This window comes from Rhinoderma darwinii, chromosome 1 (assembly GCF_050947455.1).
Source record: "Rhinoderma darwinii isolate aRhiDar2 chromosome 1, aRhiDar2.hap1, whole genome shotgun sequence".
NCBI lineage: Eukaryota > Metazoa > Chordata > Amphibia > Anura > Rhinodermatidae > Rhinoderma > Rhinoderma darwinii.
Genome location: NC_134687.1, coordinates 34936675 through 34964282, shown reverse-complemented (window position 1 = coordinate 34964282; position 27608 = coordinate 34936675).

Here is a 27608-nt window from a genome sequence, read left to right as displayed (position 1 = left end):
GTAATGGTAACTAGCGTCTCTCAATGCCATTGTCCTCGACAGGATATTAAGATCTTCTGTGTTCATACAAGTGTAAAGAAACAAGCATGGATACAGTTAATGCCATTTATATACATTTATTTACATTGCAATACTACCATTTTGAATAAAGGGGTAAACGTTGGGCAATCCCTTTTAAGAAGGGCTCCTCAATGATAAACTGGGACCCGCAGTTTTCAACTGTAATATGTAGAACCTGACAGTAAGTGTTCAAATTCCCTGCAGCTCCGCCACAGGAGGAATTAAGAAATAAAACTTTTTCCATTACTATCAATGGGCTGCCCATGTGATTATATAGGTAGAGCCAACCTGTTCCGCAGCACTCCACAGAACTTTCTCTTCACTCTTACAATCTAACTTCTCGATCTGGATATTTTTTGGGGTGTTTGTTTTGGCATGTGGTAGTAGACTGGAGAAACCTCATGCAAGCACAGGTAGAGCATTCAAACTCCATGGAGATATTGCTCTTGGTCAGATTCGAACCCAAGCAATAATTCTAACCACTGAACCAGCATGCTACCTACACGAATATCGTGGCTCTATTACAGCATGAGACGCTCTGTGAAGCCACTTTTCACTCTATATAATATAATAGGGTACTGGACTGCGAACACCCCTCTATTAACTCAGAATAGGGTATTTAAAGATGGATTTTCTAAATCAGACAATAGGAGGTTCTCAGTATACACTTTAATAAAATTGTGTAGGTCCATCTGCCATGTCAAGACAGCCTCATGGTCTGCACCTTATAACATGGGGCATAAAAAAAATATAGAATACAACCGTTTATTCTTTTTATCATTTAACTCTTTTGATTCCTGATTTTAGCTTTTGCCTGTTCTTCAGGGCTGCCTCCATATGTTTCTGGCTCTGTTTGTCCTCCGCTCCCAGATATACTTTAGTATTGTGTTTGTATCTTGCTGTTTTTTTCACTCTTTTTTGGTCCTGGGTTCTGTTACTGATTCCCTAGTTCAAAGCTTACAAATGATGCTCCTGATTGCTTTCTTGGTATCATTTTCCTGGTATTGCTCCAGTCTGACACCTGGCATCCTTCCTAGTCAGTCCACTTTTATGGGACGCAACTTCCCTTCTTCACTGGACACCCTGTTGAAGACTACCTGCAGAGCTAACCTTAGGGGGGTGCGACCTGCATAGCCGCATAGCCACACAGGGCACAGCATCCTTTCCATGACTGGGGTACCATTTGGACGATTCCTACATTCTTCCCCTATTTTCCTAAACAGTTATACCGTTTTTTATTTACATGCTTTTCAGCCACTGTTGGGCTGGGTTCACACGACCTATTTTCAGACGTAAACGAGGCGTATTATGCCTCGTTTTACGTCTGAAAATAGGGCTACAATACGTCGGCAAACATCTGGCCATTAATTTGAATGGGCTTGCCGACGTTCTGTGCAGACAACTTGTCATTTACGCATCGTCGTTTGACAGCTGTCAAACGACGACGCGTAAAAATACAGCCTCGTCAAAAGAAGTGCAGGACACTTCTTTGGACGTTTTTGGAGCTGTTTTCTCATAGACTCCAATGAAAACAGCTCCAAAAACGGACGTAAAAAACACTGCGAAAACGCAGCGAAAAACGTGAGTTGCTCAAAAAACGTCTGAAAATCAGGGGCTGTTTTCCCTTGAAAACAGCTCCGTATTTTCAGACGTTTTTGGTCACTACGTGTGCACATACCCTTTCAGTGAATATATAGCGATCCAGCACTCTGCTTGATGGCTGAGATGAATCCTGGCAGCTGGCACCATAAAGTTAGTAACATGGTATAGGAGTTTCCAGTCAGGTGCCACATACCCTCATTATTTTGCTTAGGAGGATGTCCATGTGTGTGAACAAGCACATGGGTTATTGGATTTGCAAGTGAGGGAATAGTTAGATGTGTAGAATGTGATAGCAGATAGTTGTGTAGACGAGAGTGCAAGCAAACATGATGTGTGTGTGGTGTGGAAGCAATAGAGTGTCCCGCACATGGGCTGGTTGTGGCAACCTGCTGGTCCACATTAGCCATCATTGTGATATAGGTTCACACCCGATATATAATAATGTTAATAGTATTTATTTATTTTTTTTAAATAAAAAAGTTACTTGTATACATTGCTAAGTGTAATTACTGGTACATAGTTCTACTATTATGTCGTAAGACAAGTAGGGTAGTGAGTGCACCGCTATATCAAGTGGCCTTCCATAGGTTATAGCAATAATTCTCAACCTGTTTCTCCTCTTAGAAAACCTTTAAAACTGCCTCATGACAACCCTGGCTGTCTCTGTCCTCCAGCAGCCCTATCATCAGACTTCCACAGAACCCTAGTTGAGATACACTGGTTTATAGATTATCCTCAAAATTGCTTAGCAAACTCCAAACACTTAAACAAAGTCCGGTCCCAGGACAAAATTATAAAGGTGATGTATATGGAATAATATTACCTGGAGCGCTCCAGTTGTGCCCCTCTGCCGTGGTTCTGCTGCTTTGGGGTACCCTCTGGGTTTTCCCAAAATAGCCGCAGCACTTCACAGAATGAGTTTAAGACACTCCCTTTGATCTCGGATTGTCCAGAACTGCTCACGTGAGCAGCTCTGGCCAATCCTAGAACAGTGGGAGTGTCTCAGACTCATAGTCTAAGAAGAGCTGCTGTCACGTTGTGACAACACAGAGGGGAATCGGAAGCGGCGGATCCATGGCAGAGGGGCACAACTGGAGGGCACCAGGTAATATTACCCCATATGCCCCATCATATTTAAAATGTTGTCGTGGGACCGGAGGGGCACTTTAATGAAACTGGAACGTAACTATATTATGACTTAAAGTGAACCAAAACATTTCTAAATAGCAAATCTAATTTATCTAATAATCTTTATTTCACTAGCATCAGATTTATAGATATTAAATTCCTACTATAGATATTAAATTCCCACTGCTGATTGCTTTACAGAAAAAGATCCCTTGCAAGGAGGCAACACAGCAGCCGCTTTTTCCCAGTACTCCTTGGACCTCAGTTGTGACAAGTTCTTATAGACAGGATTTTCAGAAAGCATATCTTTAAGAAAAACATCTTCATTAACAGGCAGGAACGGTTTGTCGTTAACCCCCCATTTTTTGTACTTTGTTAATATCCTCCACTCAGAATTGATGACTTCTTGACCATCTTTAACATGGAGGCAGGATGGACCATTCACCGGAGTCTTGGTATCGCTGACCTTGGTAGAGTCATCTGTAGGCTTCTTATGACATTCTATTTTTTCACATAACAAAACCTGGGAAGAAAAATAGTTAAAATGTTATTTCCGTAATTCATTTCTCCACCCATATTAGGATACAAGTATGGTTTTCCAGAGATGATATTACTGTTCCCCAGGTATCAGACTTTTCTACATGTGCATTAGTTGGAGAATCAGCTGAAGGATTCTTTCTGCCAAATAAATTCTTGGCAACATTAGAAAGTTCTGCTCAGGGGTGAACTAACTATTTGGGCAGTGACTCCGGGTCAATTGTTATAGGGGACCCATGTATATATATATATATATATATATATATATATATATATATATATCTGTATTAAAAATTATTTTATTATTCAAAATTTTTTTAATTTATTTATATTTTCTTAAAAAAACAATTGAATAACATTGAAGTAGGGGGCGGGCAGACAACTACAGAGAAAAGGCAGCCGGAACAAGGAAAAACAGCTAGTCTCCTCTACTTAAGTCATAATGGAGAGACCATTATGCCACAATACAAGGGGGGCGTGATCTCTCATATTTTACCAAAGAAGGAAGAGACATTATCTAAGAAACCCCTTGTTATTTGGTACCTTCCCTTTAGGGAGTATCAACAGGGGAGGGTGACTCTCAGCCAATAGGAGCTGCAGGGAATTTAGCCCCTTAATAACATAACAGCATGTCCTCTTCAGTCAAGTGCTTCTTTCTTATACAGTTTGACGCCCCACAGACTGTAAAGACTATAAGTCCATATCGTATGTTGCCCTTCCACTCCCACAATAAAGCACAACACCATATTCAATTTTGATGGACGTGGGACGGTCACAGCTTTATTAAATCTCCAAATACAAAAATCTCCACATAACACACATATATATATATAGAAACAAGGTGATCCGAAAATGTATGCTTGCCACCGGACTCCCAGCGGGCAAGTCTGCCTTCAGCTCCACGGTCATAACCTTCTCAGACCGACCACGAAGGAGCCTGTAAAAATCTTATACAGAGCTCCAACCCCCTCCCAACAAAAACAAAGCTTGTTCCACACCAACCTGTATTCCTGAAAGAAATATATCTAGCCCAATATCATTGAGGTGGACACCTCATGAGGCGTTGGTTATCCCCTTCAAGTTTTCGATGATGGACAGCTACTCCAGAACGGGAGCGGACAAATCGAGAAAGCCAGGAGTTGACCGTTCTCAACTGCACCCACATCCCGTGCTCCTTGCCATGTAACCCAGGGAATGATCTTAGACTATACTAATATGAATTCAGGGAAATAACCAGGAATGCGTTCCAAATCAGCCTGCATCAAGGTGATCAACTCAGTCATTCTCAAAAAGCAGAGATCATTTCCCCTGGCATGTATAACCAAAATTACCGGAGATGAAACACCTCTACTAATATCAATAGATTCCTGTAACACTTGAGACCACCTTAAACCACGGATTCCTCGCTAACAGGGCTCGATATTCTGGAAGCCCAGGCTGAGATTGCCTGGTCTACACTCAGCCCTCTGGGCCACCCACAATATATATTAGTGGCGCAGAAACCAGACAACAGAGCGGTGAACATTTGAAAAAATAAAATCAAGTTAGAAGATGTGGCAAGAAAATATCCAGAATAACATGAGGATTTCCAACTACCTATAGGATGAATCTCTTTATTAAAAAGGCCATCTCTGGCAGCCTCAGTTGCCGCTCCTATATGGAACATGGGTGCCACAGTTAGATGGCTGCTGACCGGATACCAATAAGCAACGTTTAAAAACAGATTGAAATTGAAAACGAGTTAAAAGCGATCCATCAGCGTGGGACAAAAATTGGTTCCCACTCTGACGCAGGGCCAAGTATTCAGACACAGAGCGTACAGGGGGCCCATAAACCCCCTTAAGGGGAATCCAGGAACCCTGACCAAAACAGTCGGTTTTAGAGTGACGAATTTGAATTCGCAATGCACCATTAATAAATTACGCGTAGCCAACGTTCCGCACACCATTGTGTATCCAAGATAACCCCAAATCCCATGGAACCCGAGGCATCCGTAAACAATGATACCTCCTCGTTGGCATTCTCTGCTGCCTGGCAGCATGTGTGACCATTATACTGCCTGAGAAAATTCCGCCAGACTACCAAGTCTGCCATCAAAGATCTGGTGATGCGGATGTGCTGTTCTGGTCTTTGTACCCCTCGACTAGCCAGGGACAAACGTCGGGAAAAAACAAAACACTACCCATTGGCATAACCCGACAGGCAAAAACCGGAAGACCCAGGAGAGATTGCATCTGCCCCAGGCTGACCTTCTTCAAAGAACAAAAGGCTTCAATAATATAAAGCAGCTTATCCAGCTTGTCAGTAGGCACTAAACACTATGTTCACATAGTCAGTTTCGATACCCAGGAAGGATAATGTAGTAACTGGGCCTTCTGTTTTCTCAGCAGAAAGGGGAATGCCCAGAGGCGTAACAAGGAAACACTGGGCCCCATAGCAAACTTTTTACTGGGCCCCCCTCCCCTGGATGTCACACAATGCCACCTTGTACATAATATCCTCACGTAGATAGTGCCCCCCAGTAGATTGTGCCATACAGCCCCCCTGTAGATAGTGTCATACAGCGCCCACCTGTAGACAGTGCCATACAGCACACCCCCTATAGACCATGCCATACAGCCCCCCTTGTAGACAGTGCCATACAGCCACCCCTATAACTGTGCCATACAGCCCCCTGTAGACAGTGCCATACAGCCCCCCTGTAGACAGTGCCATACAGCCCCCCTGTACAGAGTGCAATGCAGCCCCCCTGTACAGAGTGCCATACGGCTCCTTGTAGACAGTGCCATACAGCCCCTCTGTAGACAGTGCTATACAGCCCCCCCTGTGGACAGTGCTATACAGCCCCCCCCATCAGTAGACAGTGCTATACAGCCACCCCTGCAGACATACAGACCCCTGTAGACACTGCCATACAGCCCCCCGTAAACAGTGTCATGCAGCCCCCTGTATGGAGTGACATTAAGCCCCCTGGAGACAGTGCTATACAGCCCCCTGTAGACAGTGCCACACAGCCCCCCTGTAGACAGTGCTATTTAGACCCCCCTATAGACAGTGCTATAAAGCCCCACTGTAGACAGTGCTATACAGACCCCCCTGTAAACAGCGCCACACAGCTCCCCCTCTAGACAGCGCCACACAGACCCCTGTAGACAGTGGCACACATCCCCCCCCTTGTATACAGCGACACACATCCCCCCTTGTAGACTGTGCCACACAGTCCCATGTAGACAGTGCCATACAGCCCCCCTGTAGACAGTGCTATATAGACCCCCTGTACATGGCGCTATAAAGCCCCCATGTAGACAGGGCCACACAGCCCCCCCCCCCCCTGTAGTCGTGGCCTGTAGTCTATGGCAGAGCAGAAAGATAACTTCCTGCTCTGCCGTAGTCTATAATAGTATCTGCGTCCTAAGGATGCAGATACTATTGAATGTATTGGTGGGCGGGACGGGTCCCCTCATGCCACAGGCCCTGTATCAACCGCTAGCGGTAGTTACGCCACTGGGGACGCCTAACTTTTTCATTAAGACGGTAAACGTAGAGAGCAAAAATTTACACTGATTGCTATCACCAGGGGCAACAAAGAGAAAGTCATCAAGGGAATGTATGATAGAGCGTGAACCAGTTTCATCTCGCACTACCCACTCCAAGAACGAACTGAACATTTCAAAGAACTGGCGCGATATGGAACAACCCATTGGAAGGCATGTATCATAGTAATACAAATCTTCCTCCATACAACACAGTAAATTGTAGCAATCAGGATGAACAGGTAGAAGCCATAAGGCGGACTCAATATCTGACTCTGCCATCGGGGCTCCTTGGCCAGCTGCACGAACCAGCGCAACTGCCCTGTCAAAAGAAAGATCTGACACGGAAGCATCCTCCTTGGAAATCCCGTCATTAACTAAAGAGCCCTTGGGAAACGAGAGGTGGCGAATAAGCCTGAATTTACCTAATTCCTTTTTAGGGACTACCCCCAAAGGAGATACACACAGGTTTGAAAAGGGAGGGTTCCCGATGGGGGCCAGACATCCTACCCAAGCAAACTTCCTTCGCCATCTTTTCTCTCAAAACAAAGGGGTTGTCCCTAGCGGACTTTAAATTGTTTGAAGTGAATGGCGAACTAGGAAACTAAAAGGGGATGAAAAATCCATATGAGAAACACAGCTTAGCGGCATCAACTTTATTAGAATACAGGTCTAGCCACGGCGACATCGGGTTTAAACAAACTGGCATCTTTTCCCTCAGCCGAACCGGAGGGTTTAATTGTGGGTTTTTCAGGGCGGGAACAAAGCACTGCTGAGTGCGGCCCACCACATGCAGAGCATGCAAGTTTGTATTTACCAGAGGCCACAGTCGGAAAGGGTGAGGTTTTCTGCAGCATGATCCATCGCAACCATACATCCGTGGCTTTAACGCCCCATCCGATGTCTGGTTGCAGTGCTAAACGTCTATGAAATTCTTCGTCGTATTTTCACCTGGCGCTACCACCATTCGACTCATATGCATTATAAACTGTATCCATGTAAATAAAGAGGTCTGAGCAGCACTCACGGTGTTTGTGACCCATAACGCATACCGGAACCTCAAAGGCCTGAAGCCAATTACTCATGGTCCATGCTACTTTGGGTTTTCTATCTGCGGGTTTTTCTGAATAAAAAGGCGTTAGTCAACCGAAACCAAAGACCAGATGTCTATATACTGATTACCCCATATTTTATTACGCATATCCTCATCCAAATGTAAAACCTAAGAAACTTATCCCGAAAAAGAAAGCTTCTTTGTGTATTCCTGCTCGCAATACAGCGAGAGCAGCCTCAACCCCCCGGCACTAAATGGTGCAACGGGAACGGAGATGGGCTCCAACTGCATTAATAAAGATTAAGTGCCGGGATTACATTTTTATTAGCATTCCCGGATCCCAAGCCCCTGCAAAATCAAACTCACCAACAGCAGCTGGCATGGATGGTTCTCCCGGTGGGACAGCAATGGACTCCGGCACCATGTCTGGAACCGCGCTAGCCCGACTGGCTCAACCTATTGGTACATTCAGGATAAATCTTGCCAACGTACACAAAATAAAGTGTCCACTATTAACCACATGGGGGCAAGAACATATTCAAACCAAGAATGACTTGGTGCATTGACCCACAATAATCAGTATACGACCTACAAACACGGGGTATAATTCACACAAGAGGTTTCGAAAAATGCAAACTTTATTAGAATACAAACAATTAAAAGATAAGTTATGCAAAGCATGAAGGAGACATCTGTCTATGCAGAAAGCATGTACAAGCAATAATGCAACAGGGGCATGAAATACACAGCAAATGGAGACAAAACACGTATGTGTGCATCTGCAAGGCCATGGGAGACCCTAGATAAAGGGTAAACCCACATATAGAAATACAAATGTAGTATATAAATGACGATCAAGTGTGATCATCTGTGACATGGAAGAAAGGGCCTAAACAGATCTGCATAAAGAGGATGGAAACAAACCCATGATGTTGCTCCTGCAGAGAGAGACGTCAGACCCGACGCGCATTTTGGCGGAATGCCTTCGTCCGGGGGTGGCGTCTCTCCAGCGGAGGCCTCAATTAAAGGTGAGTCTCTCCAGTCGGGCAAATGTGGGAGGGTATAACAAATAAAATGTGCTTGCCTGTTCTGGCGTCATGCACCAGGTATATAGATGGCCGTTGGCATACTTCCGGTTCCGTGTCATCGAGAGGGTCGTAGGTCAGCGGCGTCTGATGTCGCCAACCACGCCCATCGCAATGAAGATACACACACCACAAGACACCCCAGTCACTCCCCCTGACGTAAGCGCACGGCACAGCACGGATTGATACACAAGGTAGGTGTATATAAACAAATGACCGACTGGGAAGGCGCACCAGGGAAGGAACATGATAATAATAAAAGGGAGATAGAAATGGTCATTTGAAGCAACAATGCAGTTCAAATATAGATGTACTGAATATAAATAACCGCCAGAAAAGTAAAAGAGGGTGGCTGAAGACAATACTATTATTGTCATATAATGACACAAAGACAAAATATAATGACCTTTAATGGGTAAGTATGCTCAAGTGAAAAAAATTTGGCTCCCGCCGAGGGGCATCGCTAGCACCGGACCTCTGGGGGCCCAAGCCCCGGATCTTTGGCCCGATGCCCCGGATCCTCTGGCAACTGCCACTACAGGGGTCGCAGCGGTCGCGATTGCGACCGGGCAGCGTTCACGGTTGCGATCGGGCCGCGGCCCCTGCACCGCTATAGAAATGTAGTAAAGAAACTGGGGCCTATGTAAAAAAATACACATACTTACCTTCCTTCCTGAGCGCAGCAGAAGTCCTAACGTCTTCTCGCGTCATGACGCTGTGCACCGCGCATGACGTCACAACGCTGGATGGTGTCGGGACATCCGTTGCACCGAAGAGCTGGGTAGGTCTAACGTTATTACTGCCTGTTGGTTTCCTGTATCTAAGCCTGCCTTGTGGTAAGCTTAGATACAGGGTCCAACAGACAGAATCACACATGGGCTTAGATACAGGGTCCATGTCTGATACGGTCTGTTAGGCCATGCATCTAAGCTTACCACAAGGCAGGCTTAGATACAGGACCCCAGCAGACAGTAATCTTATACTGTATAAGATTACTGTCTTCTGGGGCACTGTATCTAAGCCTAACATGTGGTAGGCTTAGGTACATGGTCCAACAGATAGTATCACACATGGGCCCTGTATCTAAACCCATGTGTGATGCTGTTTGTTGGACCATGTATCTAAGCTTACCACAAGGCAGGCTTAAATACAGAACCCAGCAGACAGTAATCTTATACAGTATAGAGCGCTAGTATAGGCCCTGCTCCGGGACTCTGTGGAATCCCCTGACATCGCTGTCCATATATGGACACACGATGTCTGGGGCTTCCCTAGAGTCAGAGTCCCGGGTAGAGCGCTAGTATAGGCTCTGCTCCGCGACTCTGTGGAATTCCCTGACATCGCTGTCCATATATGGACACTGATGTCAGTGGCTTCCCCAGAGTACCGGAGCAGAGCCCATACTAGAGCTCCGCTCTGGGACACCGGCTCTGGGGTTGCCCTTGACATCACATTGCGGCCCAGGAGGATCCTCTGACATCGCTGTGTATGGACAGTGACGTCAGGGGCTCCTCCAGCAGAGGAATCCCTGGCCAATGCGTCGACAATGCTCTGGCTGGGGATTCCACTCCTAGAGGGAGCCCAAATAGAGCTATCTACTGGGGGTGTGTGTGGCACTATCTACAAGGGGTGTGTGTGGCATTATCTACAGAGGGCACTGTGGCAGCATCTGCAGAGGGCACTGTGGCAGAATCTACAGAGGGCACTATGACAGCATCTACAGAAGGCACTGTGGCATTATCTAAAGAGGGCAGTGTGGCATTATCTAAAGAGGGCAGTGTGGCATTATCTACAGAGGGCACTGTGGCAGCATCTACAGAGGGCACTGTGGCAGCATCTACAGAGGGCACTGTGGCATTATCTACAGAGGGCACTGTGACAGTATCTACAGAGGGCACTGTGGCATTATCTATAGAGGGCTCTGTGGCACTATCTATAAAGGAGCTGCCTAATCTTGACATTTGTGGAAAGAAAATTGGGTGCAAAACTACATATTTTGAGGAAATTTTTATTTTTTCATTTTCACTGCCTCATTCTAAAACAATCTATGAAACACCTGAGGGATCAAAATGCTCACTACACCCCTAGATGATTACCCTGAGGGGTATAGTTTCCAAAATGGAGTCACTTCTCAGGGGTTTCTACTGTACTGGTACCTCAGGGGCTCTGCAAATGTGACATGGCGCCCAAAAAACAATCAACCAAAATCTACATGCCAAGTAGCACTCCTGCCATTCTAAGCCCTGCCATGTGTCCAAGCAGCAGTTTATTACCACATATGGGGTATTTCCGTAATTGGGAGAAATAGCTTTACAATTGTTATGCCGCTTTTTCTCCTTTATTCCTTTTGAAAAGGAAAAAAATGCAACATTTTAGTGGAAAGAATGTAGATTTTAATTTTCACTGCCTAATTCCAATAAATTCAGCAAAAAAAAAACAGTGGGGTCAAAATGCTCACTATACCGCTAGATAAATTCAACGAGGGGTGTAGTTTCCCAAATGGGGTCACTTTTGTGGGGTTTGCACTATTTTGGCCCCTCAGTGGCTGTGCAAATGTGACATGGGGCTGCAAAGCCCCGCCGTGTGTCCAAACAGCAGTTTATTACCACATATGGGGTATTGCTGCGCTCAGAAGAGTTTGCGTTACAAATTTTGGGGTGCTTTTTCTCCCTTATCTATTGTAAAAATGAAAAAATCTGACCTAAAACTACATTTTATTAGAAAAAATTTCGATTTTCAATTTCACAGCATAATTCTCATAAATTCTGCAAAAACCGTGATGGGTCAAAATGCTAACTATACCACTATAAATATTCCATGAGGGGTGTAGTTTCAAAAATGGGTCACTTTTGGGGGGGTTCCGCTGTTTTGGTCCCTCCAGGGTGTTGCAAACACGAAATGGCACTGAAAACTATTCCAGCAAAATCTGCTCTCCAAAATCAAAATTGTGCTCCTTGCATTGTGAGCCCTGCCGTGGGTCCAAACAGTAGTTTATTACCACATATGTTGCATTGCCGTAATCGGGAGAAGATGCTTTACAAATGTTGGGGTGCTTTTTCTCATTTATTCCTTGTAAAAATTAAAAATGTCTACGTTTTTTTAGAAAAAAATAGATTTTCATTTTTACAGACTAATTCCAATAAGTTTAGTAAAGAAACTGTGGGGTCAAAATGCTAACTATACCCCTAGATAAATTTCTTGAGGGGTGTAGTTTCCAAAATGGGGTTACTTTTGGGGGCTTTCCACTGTTTTGACACCACAAGACCTCTTCAAACCTGACATGGTGCCTAAAATATATTCTATAAAAGGCGGACCCAAAATCCACTAGGTGCTCCTTTGCTTCTGAGGCCTGTGTTTCAGTCCATTAGGACACTAGAGCCACATGTGGGATATTTCTAAAAACTGCAGAATCTGGGCAATAAATATTAAGTTGTGTTTCTCTGGTAAAACCTTCTGTGTTAAAGATTTTTTTTTATAACCAATGAATTTTGGCAAAAAAACCAGAAAATTTTAAATTTCTCCTCTACTTTGCTTTAATTCCTGTGAAACGCCTAAAGAGTTAAAATACTTTCTGAATGCTGTTTTGAATGCTTTGATGGGTCTAGTTGTTAAAATGGGGTGATTTATGGGGACTTTCTAATATATAAAGCCCTCAAAGCCACTTCAGAACTGAACTAGTCTCTGAAAAAATTGCCTTTTGAAATTTTCTTGAAAATGTGAGAAGTTGCTGCTAAAGTTCTAAGCCTTGTAACGTCCTAGAGAAATAAAAATACTTTAAAAAAACGATGCAAACATAAAGTAGACATATGGTAAATGTTGACTAGTAACTATTTTGTGTGGTATTACTATCTGTCTTACAAGCAGATACATTTAAATTTCGAAAAATGCTAATTTTTGCAAATTTTCTCAGAATTTTGTCGATTTTCACAAATAAACACTTACCGTATATATCGGCGTACAAGACGACTTTTTACACCCTTAAAAAAATGTCAAAAGTGTGGGGTCGTCTTATATGCCGGATATTGTCTACATTAGGGATGCACGTTGCAGCCGCACAGCTCAGTATAGTGACACATGAATGTATGGGAGCGCGGCTGCGGCTGTGTAATTCAGCCACAGCCCCGCTCCTGAGTCATGATAAGTTTGCGGGGTCAGGATGATGCGATGCGGCCAGCGCTGCACTAATGAGCGGCGGCACTGGAGACAGAACATGGCGGGCGCGCTACAAAACACCCCCATGTTCTGTCCTCAGTGCCTGAACTGCCGCTCATTAGTGCAGCGCCGGCCGCATCACCTCATGCTGACCGCGCGCGCACTTCCTGTCAGGAGCGGGGCAATGGCTGTATTACACAGCCGCAGCCCCGCGCTATAACGGCGGAGATCAGAGAAACCTCTCATCTCCGCCGTTATTCCCCTGAATGCTGCGATCACAGCTGACTGCAGCATTCAGGGGAAAGTGAGAAGGGGGGATGCCCCTGGATCGCGTCACAGGGAATTCCTGTGACGCGATCGAGGGCCATACCATATATGGGCAGACAGCCCAGGGTCTATTGACGGACCCCAGGGCAGTCTTACCATATTTCATGTTGTTAGGGCATACCCAAGTATGTCCTAACAACTGCCTGTGTGCTATCTGTACACAGGCTAATGTACTGGCACATATCTGATATATGTCAGTACATTAAAGTTTAAAAATAAAGTAAAAACAAAGTATTGTTAAATTTTAAAAAAAATACACCTTCACCTTTTTTACAATAAACATTAAAATAAGTCTCAATACATAAAATACACACATTCAGTAATGGCGCGCACAACAATGTTTTTGCATCATTTATGATGTGTACGCTGTAAAAAAATGAAATAAACACTGCTTTCATTCACTTATTAATGTGAGGCGCGAGGTGCGATGAATTTACCCTCCATGTGCCTCACATTAATAGTAATTAACCCCATCATGTACCTCGCACATTAACCCAATATGACTGAGAAACATGATGGGATTAATTACTATTAATGTGAGGTGCGTTCAAAATTCATCACACGTCGCGCCTCACATCAGAAAACGGAAGAATTTTTTTTTTATTACTGTTGCCAAAAGTATCGAAATTGGTATCGAAATCGCAATACTAAACGAAGTATCGGTATCGAAGTCCAAATTCTGGTATCGTGACATCCCTAGTCTACATATTGTCTACACACAGGTTGTGTGTTACCTTGTGAGCCTGCAGTCCGGTACACAGGCTCCCGGGATGCACGGAATCCGCCACGGATCTGAGGGAAGCCGGTATTAGCCGCCAGGGAACATCTCTGTAAGATCCTCTGGCCCGCCCTTTCCTCTCATTCCCTGCCTCTCAGATCTCGCGCGATGAAGCAGCCTATCTGCGCATGCGCGAGTTCAAAGAGACAGAGAGTCCTGGGTCCTGCCGCCGATGGCCATAGTGAAGCGCTCCTGCACTAAATGGTGAGTATATCTTAAATTCTATATTTTAAGGGTAAAAGTTGGGGGTCGTCTTATACGCCCAGTCGTCTTATACGCCGACATATACGGTAATATATCGACCACATTTTACCACTAAAATAAAGTACATTGTGTCACGAGAAAACAATCACAGAATCGCTTGGATGAATAAAAGCACGCGTAAATCCGGTCGTGTGCGTTGCGTTTTGCATCAGTGTGCTTTGCGAGTGGCATGTATTTTTCACACACTTGCAAGCACTTTTTTTTTTCAGTGTAATTGATGCGTGAAACACGGACAGCACACGGATGTCGTCCGTGTGCTGTCCAGGGTTTTCACGCACCCATTTACTTCAATGGGCGACTAGATGCGTGAAATACACCAATATAGGACATGCAGTAAGTGTCACGCAGTGGGCACTCGCTGTGTGAAAACTCACGCATGTGTGAATGGCCCTATTGAAATCAATGGGTCCCGTGTACTCGTGTGCGTTGTTTCACAGTAGTTGTTGCTCTGAATCACGCTCGTCTGAATGAGCCCTAAGTCTATCATGCTTAATACTGTCTGCTGGGGCCATGCATCTAAGCCCATCATGTGTGATACTGTCTGCTGGGGCCCTGTATCTAAGCCTATCATATGTGATACTGTCTGCTGGGCCCCTGTATCTAAGCCTATCATGAGTGATACTGTCTGGTGAGACAATGCCTCCAATTCTATCCAGCGGCTAGCAACGCCCCTGCTCCCACCTCATACTGTGTCTTCCAGAAGCCCCGCCAGCACTCGAGGAGCTACAGGAGCTCATGTCTGAGGTAGACAGAGAACGCCATCTGGATGATCTGGATTATCTCGAATGACGAGATCTGCTACCTCTCGATGAAGATCTGGATCAATGGCGAAAACTGTGCCGTTTACGCCTAGGCCGGGCAGAACCCTGGGAGGAGGCCCACGAGAAGTAGTGATGGCGGCCATGGGATCTCCTGGGAATATCATCCAAGTGCATAGATAATGGCAGCTGCTGCGCTGCGGAGGCCTGCACCTCAATTAATGCCACACCTGGTTCAGAGGCATCTATAAAGGGCGGGTCAAGCTCAGGTTCCTGGGGAGTAGGCAGAGCAACAACCGCTGCATATACCAGTAAAACTAAAGGGGGCTGTGATGAAAGAGGAGTGAGGAGACCCTCTGGTGGAGGAACAGCTGGACTGATTCCCAAAAGTGCAAACACTGCTTTTTGCAAATGGAATAGCAGCAGCAGGGGAGATAGCCTGTACAGCAGTGGGAGAAGTAAGGTTATTGCGTGCAGCTCCAGGAACAGAAGGGGCGGAGTTAACATAGCCGCAACCAGAAGTGCTGTAGCAACAGCCGGGGAACCAACACCACAGTGCTAATGGTAAGATTGCGGCCTCGCCGCATAGTGCTAACAGGGGGACTGTGGCCTAATCTAGCATGTGGACGGGTGCGCCGAGCGGTCCATCGGCCACCTACTCTCTTTGCATCACTACCTGCTGCAGCAGTAGGATGTTTACAGATCTTGGCTACGAGCCGGGACAGAAATCCTTCACCCTGGGTTTCATAATGAGATCTCAGGATAGAAAATTGTCACTCTCGTCGGCCATACCTTCTGGGATGCAACTCCAGAGAAAAGGCAGCCAAAAAGTGGAAGAACAGCTAGTCTCCTCTACTTAAATCATAATGGGGGAGACCATTATGCCAGAATACATGGGGGAAGGAATCTCTCATATCTCTCATATCAATCAAGGGCTTCTTTTTTGTTATACAGTTTGATGCCCTGCAGGACAGCCATATTTCTGACAGAAAGTGAGAAACCAAACAGGAAGCAATTAGCCGATCCACACGGTGCCTTCCATTTCATAAAGGGTTGTCCTCTTGAGACAAACCTTTAAACTCCCAATTGAGTGACGTCATCAATGCGATGTGTCGGCTATCACAAACAGAGCAGCAGAGTAAGGCTTCGTTCACATCTGCGCTAGGGTCTAGTTCCGACGTTCCGTCTGAGCTTTCCGTCAGAACGGGATCCTGACTGACACAAATGGAAACCAAAGGTTTCCATTTCCATCACCATTGATTTCAATGGTGACAGATCAGGTGTCAATGGTTTCCGTTTGTCTCAGTTGTGCAAGGGTTCCGTCATTTTGACGGAATCAATAGCGTAGTCGATTACGCTATTCATTCAAAACGACGGAACCCTTGCACAACTGAGACAAACGAGACAGTCAGGGTCCCGTTCCGACGGAAAGCTCTGACGGAAAGTCGGAACGGGACCCTGGTGCAGATGTGAACGAAGCCTAATGTGGAAGCCAGGGTGAGACAAAGTAAGAAATATATATTTAAACAGAATTATTGCAACAAACAATATAATACATCCTTGAAAGTGGCTGCAATAATACTGTCATACTTTATAATAAATGTGCTGCATGCAGAACACATTGGGGGAGATTTATTAAAACTAGCGTGGAGGAACAGTTGCGATTCCACCTTTCCTTTTTTAGAGGCCTTTTTGATACATCTTCTGCATTATGTCTTTTTTTAGTGCTGGATACAATAATATTGAGGAATAATGCTTTAATATCTGTCCGGGTTGTACAAGATTAAAAAAACATGGTTGCTTTCTTCTCTAAACGGCACCCCACCTGTCTATGGGTGGTGTCTGTAACTGCAACTCAGCAATACCACACAAAACCTGAAGTCAGGTGTGGCGCTGTTTTTGGAAGAAAGCAGCCAGGTTTTTCTAATCCTGTACAACCCCTTTAATTCCATTTTTGCAGATACATTTGGCAGGATTTGTACAATAATATTTGGGATTATTTTTATACTTCTTTGATTTGTTTTGTGTTATTTCTTGTGTAGATTACGCTACGTTAATGAAAAGAGGTTAGAGACAATATTATACTGATTACATTGCACATCACAATGGATTAGAAATTCTTACGAGCGATCTTTATCAGTTAGACGTAGTTTGTAATCCAGGATTAATTGATATTGATATCATATTAAAATGTTATCTCTGTATTTTCTGTATCTTTAAAAGTTTTATTCAAAGTTTTGCAATTTCTGCATATATAAAGATAAAAAATGATAATAAAAGGGGTTAATAGTTTTATTAAAAACAAGTGTATAAAGCAAAAGTTCTATAACTTTTAATACGCTTTATGCTTCAATTCTTAAAGGCTATGTACAGCATTGAATTGGATATTTTTTTTATTTAACCCCTTCCCGTCATAAACAACTTTCAGATTTTTATTTTCGTTTTTTCCTCCCCACCTTCCAAAAGCCATAACTTTTTTATTTTTCTCTCGATATAGTCCTATGAGGGCTTGATTTTTGTGGGACGAGTTGTAGCTTTTCATTGTGCCATTTATTGTGCCGTATAATGTACTAGGAAACGGAACAAAAATTATTTGTCGGGTAGAAAATGAAAAAAAACTGATTCCTCTTTTGTTTTTTGCGCTTCGTTTTTACAGAATTCACTGTGCAATTAAAAAAACATGTTAACATTATTCTGTGGGTCAATACGATTACGGCGTACCAAATATATATAGTTTTTACAAGTTAAAAACTAAGTGTAAAAAATGGAATTTCGCCAAATTCCGGGAGCCATAACTTTTTTATTTTTCCGTCGATTAAGTGGTATGAGGGCTTATTTTTTGCGGGATAAGCTGTCGTTTTTAAAACCATTTTGGGGTACATGCGACGTTTTCATCACTTTTTATTCTATTTTTTGTGGGAGAAGAAGCGACCACAAAATAGCGATTCTGGTGTTTACACTTTTATTTTTTCACGGCGTTCACCGTGCGGGTTAAATAATGATATATTGTAATAGTTCAGACTTTTACGGATGTGGCAATACCAATTATGTTTATTTATTTTTTTGCAATGCTCTAGGGGGAAATGGGAAAAGGTTTTTTTTTTTAGCTTTTAATTTAAAAAAAATTTGTTACATTTAAAAAAACTTTATTTTACTAAGTTTTACTTTTTTTATTAGTCCCCCTAGGGGATTTCAACCAGCTATCACTACTAATGTATTGCAGTATATCGTGATTCTGACAGGCTTCTATTAAGCCCTGCCGGATGGCAGACCTGGGGGGCCTTCATTAGGCCCCCAGGCTGCCTTAGCAACCATCACCTTCCCGCGATTGCGTGATGAGCTGCTAGGGGGGGTCGCCCCCCCTCTTTCTAGCTATTGACCGCGGCATTTAAAGGAACAGTGTCACCAAATTTTTTTTTATAATATCAGTTTGATGTTAGTGCTTTATTAAAAACGTTTGGATTAATTTGTGTGTTTGTGTGTTACTTTTTCTTATTTTTACACTTTTTCTTCCCTATGGGGGCTGCCATTTTTTTTTCCATTTCTGTATGTGTCGATTAACGACACATACAGAGATGGAATACGGCAGCTCCAGTCCCATAGGGACTGCGAACGGGGCCCGTTCCATCCACTTTGGTGTACGCCGCTGTGTGGTGAACGGCGCATGCGCCGCTCCCACACAGTTCAATTTGAAATGCGCGCCGTCCGGCGCCATTTTCCTGTGGACCGGAAGTCGCGGCCGGACAGTAAGATTACTACTTCCGGTCGCGGCTTCCGGACTTGTGCACATGGAGCAGCGGCAGCAGACGGAGCGGACGGACCGGAGGGAGCGGCGGCGACTGGAGCAGGTAAGGGATTTCTATGTATGTTCGTGTTTTACTGTGTGTTTACTACCGTGTTTCCCCGATAGTAAGACACCCCCGATTGTAAGACGTATCGGGGGTTTCAGGGGGGTCGGCTAATATAAGCCATACCCCGAAAGTAAGACATATGTCTTACTTTCGGGGAAACACGGGGGTATTGCCGCCTCCTGCCCACTTCCGCGCCGCCCCCCTCTCCATACGTCACCGCGCCGTCCCCTGCACTTGCTCCTGCTGCAACTGCCGGAATCGAAGCGCGCGCCGATTCCGGCAGTTTAACCCATTAAATGCCGCTGTCAATAGTGACAGCGGCATTTAATGTGTTTGACAGAGGGGGGAGCTCCGTCTGTCACCCGATCGGCGCCCCCGCAAACAAATCGCGGCTCGCCGTCGGGTTTCCATGACAGCCGTGGGTCTAACAAATACCCCCAGGTCTGCCTTCAGCATCTGCCTGTTAGGCGATGCCGGAGGCATGACCTAATAGGTTGCCTGTCAGTTTTACACTGACAGGCAATAATGCTTCGGTATACTAAGTATACCAAAGCATTATATATGCGATCGGCACATCGCATAGTGAAGTCCCCTGGTGGGACTAAAAAAAAAATGTAAAACAGTTAAATAAAGTTTGTGAAAAAAAAAAAAAAAAAAAATCCACAATTTTTTTCCAATATAAGACATACCCCGAAAGTAAGACATAGTGGGGCTTTTGGGGATAAAAAGAAAGCAAGACACTGTCTTACTTTCGGGGAAACACGGTACTGTATGTTAACCTACTACACTGTGTGTTAGCTCAAAACATGGCGACACACAGTGTAGGAGGTTAGACCGTTCAATCCCCTCGTTTCTCCCGGCACTAGCCAGGATAAAGGAGGGGGGGATTCGGAGAGCTCACTAGAGCGAGGGATTTTTACCCAATTTTGCAGCATAAAGCAATGTGGTTGCTTTACCACATGCAATGCTGCAATTTTGGGAATGGCTCCATCTAGTGACCAAAAATGGGAAATATTATAAATTAGAATCCAATTGAATCCAATTTATAATATTTCCTGACTCGTGAAAAAAAAAAAAATTAGAACAATGTTTAATCACCTACACACTAATTGTTTAACTAAAAAAAAAAAAACATGTTTTGCTGGCAACACATTCCCTTTAACGGGTTAAACGAGTGGGATCTGTAACATACAGCCGACACCCGCATTGTATGAAGCGGGTTCACAGAGTGAACCCGTTCCATACTTCCCTTACCCGGCTATGACGTATGGATACATTAAATGTTGGGAAGGGGTTAATCAATGTGTTTTGTGATTTAAATCACTTTTATATTTGACTTTTATTTAAAAAAAAGATTCACAGGATCCAGGTAATATCATTCACATCGAAGCTCATAACTTCATTTGTTATTAGCTGGATCCTGTGTGTCAGAGACACGCAGGATCCGCTCTCGGTTGAGCTGCTAGTTCAGCTGAACTGACAAAGTCGGCTGAGAGAACGATACAGTTTTTATGTATACAGGATACAGAGAAGCTATATCGTTAAAATTTAAATCAATAAATCAATTAGAAAAGTGATTAAACACACAAAACACATTGATTTAATTAAAAAAATTACATTCAAAGGTTACCCAGCCTTTAATCATTTTCAAGAAATTAGTTTGCTGTCAGTGAATGAGAACACTCTTGTTTATATGACATGCTTCAAACTTGTACAGACCTTGCCTTGCTCTCAGCTGAGTAGTGGATACAATTATTTCCAGTCTAGGTAAACGCTCTGTGATATAAACACATATGGACACCCCTCCTAATTATTAAGTTCAGATGTTTCAGCCACAGCCATTGCAAACTGGTGCAAACAATCAAGCACACAGTCATGCAATCTCCATGGACAAACCTTGGTAGTAATATGGCTTGTAATGAAGAGCTCAGTGACTTTAAACATGGCACTGCCATAGGATGCCACAAGTAATTTCATGAAATTTATTAACTGTTCGATCTGTCCTGTTCAGCTGTAAGTGCTATTACTGTGAAATGGAAGCGTCTAGTAGTTATAACCGCTCAGCCATGAAGCAGTAGACCACGCACACTCACAGAGCTGGGCCACCGAGTGCTGGAGCATGTGGCATCTAAAAATCTCCTATCCTCTGTTGTATCACTCGCTACAGAGATCCACATTAACTCTGGAAGTAACATCAGCACCAGAACTCTGCCCAAGATCACTATAAACAATCAAAAGCGTCAGCTGGTGTGAAGTAAAACACGTTGTCACTGGACTCTGGAGCATTGGAAATGTGTTCGCTAGAGTAAGTGTCACGTAGCGGGTTAGTGGACCCACTAGGCCGTACCGCCGTAACGGGGAGGCAGCTGGCCAAACAGGAAACCCCAGCAATACAATGTCCCGCACAAGGGTACCTGGATAGTCCAGACAGTGGCCGCAGCTCTGGCACTGATGGAGATGGGTGCAGCAGATAACGCCAAACGTGGCGGATGACACAGGTGCCGCAGGTTGCGCCAGACGTGGCGGATTCTTCCGGACGTGGCAGATGACACAGGACATGGCAGATTCCTCCGGACGTGGCAGATGACACAGGATGTGGCTCGACTTGATACTAAAGGCACAGCACGGGAAACAGGGACAGGTAACAAGGCATGGGTAACAACTGGAACGAGAAACACTAAGGGACCATTTGCAAGACAGACTGGGAAAACTAACAACGCTCAGGCAAGGATCAGAAGGCCTGGGGCCTTCTTATAGACCAGGAAATCGTGGCAGTTGATGATGATGACGATTTCCTTTGTGCGCGCGCTGGCCCTACGGGACACAGCAGACCACAGCGGAAGTGAGCGCTGGTGTCTCCTAGGAAGGAGATGGGGACCAGCGCTCACGAATCCATTGCTGCAGGCGTCGGGAGGTGAGTAAACCCGACGGCCCGCGGCCATGGACGCTACAGTATCCCCCCTCTTACGCCCCTCTTCTTGGGGCCAGAGCGAAAGAGGAATTTCTTAATAAGCGCAGGGGCACTGAGGTTCTCTTCTGGCTCCCAGGACCTCTCCTCAGGAACAAACCCTCTCCAGTCCACCAAATAGAAAGCCTTTCCTCCTACCCTCTTGCAGTCCAGGATCTCCCTCACCTCGAATATATCAGAAGAACCGCTGGGAGCAACTGTGGAACTAGAAGTCTTGCTGTAGCGGTTCAGGACCACTGGTTTCAGGAGGGACACATGAAAGGAGTTGGGGATTCTGAGGGTAGGAGGCAGCCACAGCTTATAGGAGACAGGGTTTATCTGTTGCAGAATCACGAAAGGACCAAGAAACCGAAGAGCAAACATGTATGACGGTACCTTCAAGCGAATGTTCCGAGAGGACAGCCAGACTTTAGTCCCCGGAAGATACTGAGGCGGCTCTCTTCTCCTAGTATCTGCTTTTTGCTTCATGCGATCGACTGCCAGTAAAATAGAGGACTGGGTCTGTTGCCAAATTTGCAAAAAATCCCCATATGCAGAGTCAGCAGCGGGTACTTGAGATGTGGTCGACACTGGGAGAGGGACTCTAGGATGTTGACTGTACACAATGTGAAATGGAGTGGAAGTGGTGGATTCACTTGTGTGGTTGTTGTATGAGAACTTGGCCCATGGATGAAGCTGTACCCAGTTATCGTGCTGTGAAAAGATGAAGTGGAGGAGATAATTCTCCATGATCTGGTTGATCCTCTCAACTTGCCCATTGGACTAGGGGTGATAAGCTGAGGAAAAATCCAATCTCACATACAGGAGTTTACATAGGGCTCTCCAGAACTTTGAAGTAAACTGAACCCCCCGGTCGGACACAATGTATAGAGGCAAGCCATGCAAGCGAAAGATGTGTAGAATGAAGAAACTCGCCAGTCGAGGAGCAGAAGGTAGGCCGGTCAGCGGGATAAAAAGTGCCATCTTAGAGTACCGGTCCACCACCACCCAGACGGTGTTGCATCCTGCTGAGGGAGGAAGGTCTGTGACAAAGTCCATCGCAATGTGCTGCCAGGGGGCATTGGGTACAGGCAGAGGTTGAAGCAGGCCGGCAGGCTTGGAGTGAGTAACTTTGTTAGAGGCACACACCATGCAAGAAGAGACAAAGTCCAGGACATCTTTAGGTAGCGTAGGCCACCAGAAGTAATGAGCAATCAGGTCTCGGGTTTTACGGACACCAGCGTGCCCAGCCAGCTTAGAACTGTGTCCCCAGCGGAGAATTCTTCTACTGTCTGCCAACCGAACAAAAGTCCTCCCAGGAGGGATGTCTCTAGCCTGCAGAGGATTAGCAGTGACAATGCAGGACGGGTCTATGATAGTATGAAGGGACTCCACCGTGTCTTCCGTCTCAAACGATCTGGACAGGGCATTCTTGTCCGCGGGACGGTAGTGGAGCACAAACTGGAAACGGGTGAAGAACAGCGACCACCTGGCTTGACGGGGATTCAGTCGTTGTGCAGACTGAAGGTAGGTCAGGTGCTTTGCGTATAAATGATTCTCCCTTTATCGTAAAAACAATGAAAAAGGCCAAACTTACAAATGGACACAGACAGGTCAGAAACGCTGATGAAGGAGAGTGAACAGGTGCATTTAAATAATAATAGCCACTCCCACTAATCTTGAGGGGAGTGGCGTTTAGTGCATAAGATGTGTAGTAAAAAATAATAAATGAATAGTGTATGTGCAAGTGATAATAATATAAGTGAAATATAGGGGGCAGTAATGAGTAAAGTGCCTAAATGAAAATAAATGAATAATGGGGTGCACATGGAGGGATAGTGTGTAAGTCATGAGGCGCAATGTGTATAGCCAGGTAAAAGCCTATTTGTGACGCCTTGATAATGCATAGAGCGGGCTACCCTGCTTGCTAAGCCAAACGACAACACACCATACTCTCCCAGCATCAAAGACCCGGCTGTGTCCAAAAGAAGCAAATAAAGTAAGCATGAAAAATACCTGGGGTATTAGTAATCATTTTGTCCAAAAGGACGCAAGCTTGTTTTTATCTGTTCGGTTTGTATCAGGAACATTTAGTTCCAGTTAGGGAGTTAGGGACTCGCAAGTCTGGGGATCCTTGTCGTGGATTGCGAGCTTATGTCCTTTTGGCCAAAATGATCACTAATACCCCAGGTATTTTTCATGCTTAATTTATTTGCTTCTTTTGGACACAGCCGGGACTTTGATGCTGGGAGAGTATGGTGTGTTGTTGTTTGGCATAGCAAGCAGGGTAGCCCGCTCTATGCATTATCAAGGCGTCACAAATAGGCTTTTACCTGGCTTATACACATTGCGCCTCATGACTTACACACTATCCCTCGATGTTTCACACACCTGCACCCCATTATTCATTTATTTTCATTTAGGCACTTTACTCATTACTGCCCTCTATATTTCACTTATATTATTATCACTTGCACATACACTATTAATTTATTATTTTTTACTACACATCTTATGCACTACACGCCACTCCCCTCAAGACTAGTGGGAGTGGCTATTATTATTTAAATGCACCTGTTCACTCTCCATCAGCGTTTATGACCTGTCTGTGTCCATTTGTAAGTATGGCCTTTTTCAGTGTTTTTGTGTATATATGTCCCCTTGTTTTTATCCCTTAATCGTAGTAGAACCTGACGGACATGCCACCGATGAGTCGTCGGATCTGGGGAGAAAATCAAAATATCATCGAGATAAACATAGAGGAGATCTCGTAAGATATCATTAACGAACTCCTGAAACACTGCGGGAGCGTTACACAGTTCGAAGGGCATCACTAGGTATTCGTAGTGCCCATCCCGGGTGTTAAATGCCGTCTTCCATTCAACACCCCGGTGAATCCGGACTAGATTATAAACCCCCTGCAGGTCTAGCTTAGAAAAAATGTTGGCTCCTCGTATGCGATCAAACAGCTCAGATATAAGTGGCAACGGGTATTTGTTCTTGACCGTGATATGGTTGAGACCACGGTAGTCAATGCAGGGTCGAAGGGATCCGTCCTTCTTTTTAACGAAGAAGAATCCAGCCCTGGCCAGGGAGGAAGACTTTAGTATGAAACCCCTCTCCAGATTCTCCTTGATATAGGCCGACATGGATAGAGACTCAGGCAAGGAGAGAGGATATACTCGACCACGGGGGAGAGAGGCATTAGGAACCAGTTCAATGGGGCAGTCATAAGTCTGATGTGGAGGCAGCGTCTCAGCCTCCCTTTTGCTAAAGACATCTGCATACTGAGCAAACTGGGGAGGCAGTCCTGCCAATGACTGAGGCAGATGAGGCTTGACAAGATGGATCTGCAACAGACAACGACCATGGCACTTGGAGCCCAATTGGAGAACCTCTCCAGAATTCCAGTCCAGGACTGGGGAATGTAGTCGAAGCCAAGGCAGGCCCAGTAGAACAGGATTGATGGCCTTGGGCAAAACAAGGAAAGAAATCAGTTCAGAATGAAGGACTCCAACCTGGAGCTTCAACGGCTTGGTTTTAGAAATGATGGGATCAGGCAGAGGCAGTCCATTAACGGAGGCAACAGCCAAAGACGTCTCTAGGGGGACTGTGGGCAACTGAAGATGATCCACAAGCTTTCTCTGGATGAAGTTTGCAGCAGAACCAAGTCAAGATAGGCAGAAACTTGATGCGTCTTCTCGCTGGATACTAGGGTTACAGGAATAGTCAGCTTGGAACAGAATGCTTTATTAGGTACCGTTCCATCTAGGGTTGTCTCCCCAATCTGTCCCAGGCAATGGGGTCTCTCTGGCCTCTGGGGACACAGGCGCACAATATGGCCTCCGAGGCCGCAATACAGACAAAGTCCAGAAGTGCGTCTGCGTTGTCTCTCCTGGGTAGACAATTTGACATAGTTACTCTGCATAGGATCCTCTGGTGGGACGACTGAGGAGGACTGCTGAAAAGTAGAATCCAGCCTAGTAAGTTCTCTCTCCTGGAGAACCTCTTGGGAACGCTCCCGGATCCTCATGTCAACCCGGGAGGCGAGTAGGATAAGATCGTCCAGGGTAGATGGCAGATCGTGAGCAGCCAGCTCGTCCTTGATCCCTCAAGACAGTCCCTGCTAGAATGTGGCCACCAAAGCCTCGTTGTTCCAGGTTAATTCAGCAGCCAGGAAACGGAATTGAATGGCATACTCGCCCACGGAGAGGTCTCCCTGATGTAGGGTCAGTAAGGATGCAGCAGCCGAAGAAACTCTTCAAGGTTCCTCAAAGATCGAGCGGAAGGTCTGTAAGAAGCACTGCAAGTCACGGGTCTCTGGTCCCTGATGGTCCAACAGAGGATTAGCCCATGCCAGGGCTTTGCCAGTAAGGAGAGAGATGATGAAGGCGATCCTGACGTCATCCGAAGAGAAGGACCTGGCATGTAGTCTGAAGTGGATCAGGCACTGATTCCAAAATCCCCTGCAGGATCTTCGGATCTCCGTCATAGCGTGGAGGTAGCGGCAAGAAACACAGGGGATTGGGGGCGTGGCCAGGCACTGATGTGAGCGGTCGCACGGAACTTCGGCTCTGATCAGAGACCCCTATTATTTATCCTGCAGAGGAATTACTGTGGCCACCATTCCTTATAACTTGCGGAGGAAGGGTAAGAGACCCACGAGGAGCAAAATGGGTCCGTCAAAAGCGACAGGAGCTGCGGAGAAGTTGAAGGAGTTTGCCCGGGGTGCGGTCCAAGATGGCGCCCGCAGCGAGTCCTCACAGCATGGAGCAGAGGGGCCGGCAAAAGGTTCTGGAGGGCAGTCGGAGTCACTCCCTGCGGCTGAGGTAACAGCACAGCCTGGACTGACATTGCATCAAGTATCGGAGACGCTGCTGGTGGCGATATTAGAGACCAAGACCTCGGTCACAACAAAAATAGAGGAGGTTAAGGTGGATGTGGGTCTCCTGAGGCAGGATTTGCACAACTTGAGGGACCGAGTCGCACATGCTGAAACCAGGTTGTCGGATCTGGGGGACCGTACAGCTAATATACCCCACACACTTCGGGACCTCTCTGGCAAGGTGCATTTATGGCGCCAGAAAGCGGATGATTTGGAGAACAGGCTGAGGAGGAACAACCTTCGCATCATAGGCCTACCAGAACGAGCAGAAGGATCCCGCCCGGACGAGTTTACAGAGAAATGGCTGAGAGATATGTTTCCAGATACAGTGTTTTCGCAGGCTTTTGCGGTGGAAAGAGCGCACAGGGTTCCGGCGAGGCCGCCACCCCCTGGAGTGAACCCTCGACCATTCCTGGCGAGATTGTTAAATTGTAAGGACCGGGATCTGGTCCTGCAGGCAGCCAGATGCAAGGGGGCTATTAAAGTGGATAACGTCACGGTGTCGATTTTCCCCGATTTCTCTCCGGAACTACAACGTCAACGCGCATCGTTTGTGATGATTAAACGAAAGCTGCGAGACCGACAAATTCCATATTCTATGGCTTATCCGGCCCGCTTGAGAGTCGTCGATGGAGATCGAGCGGTAT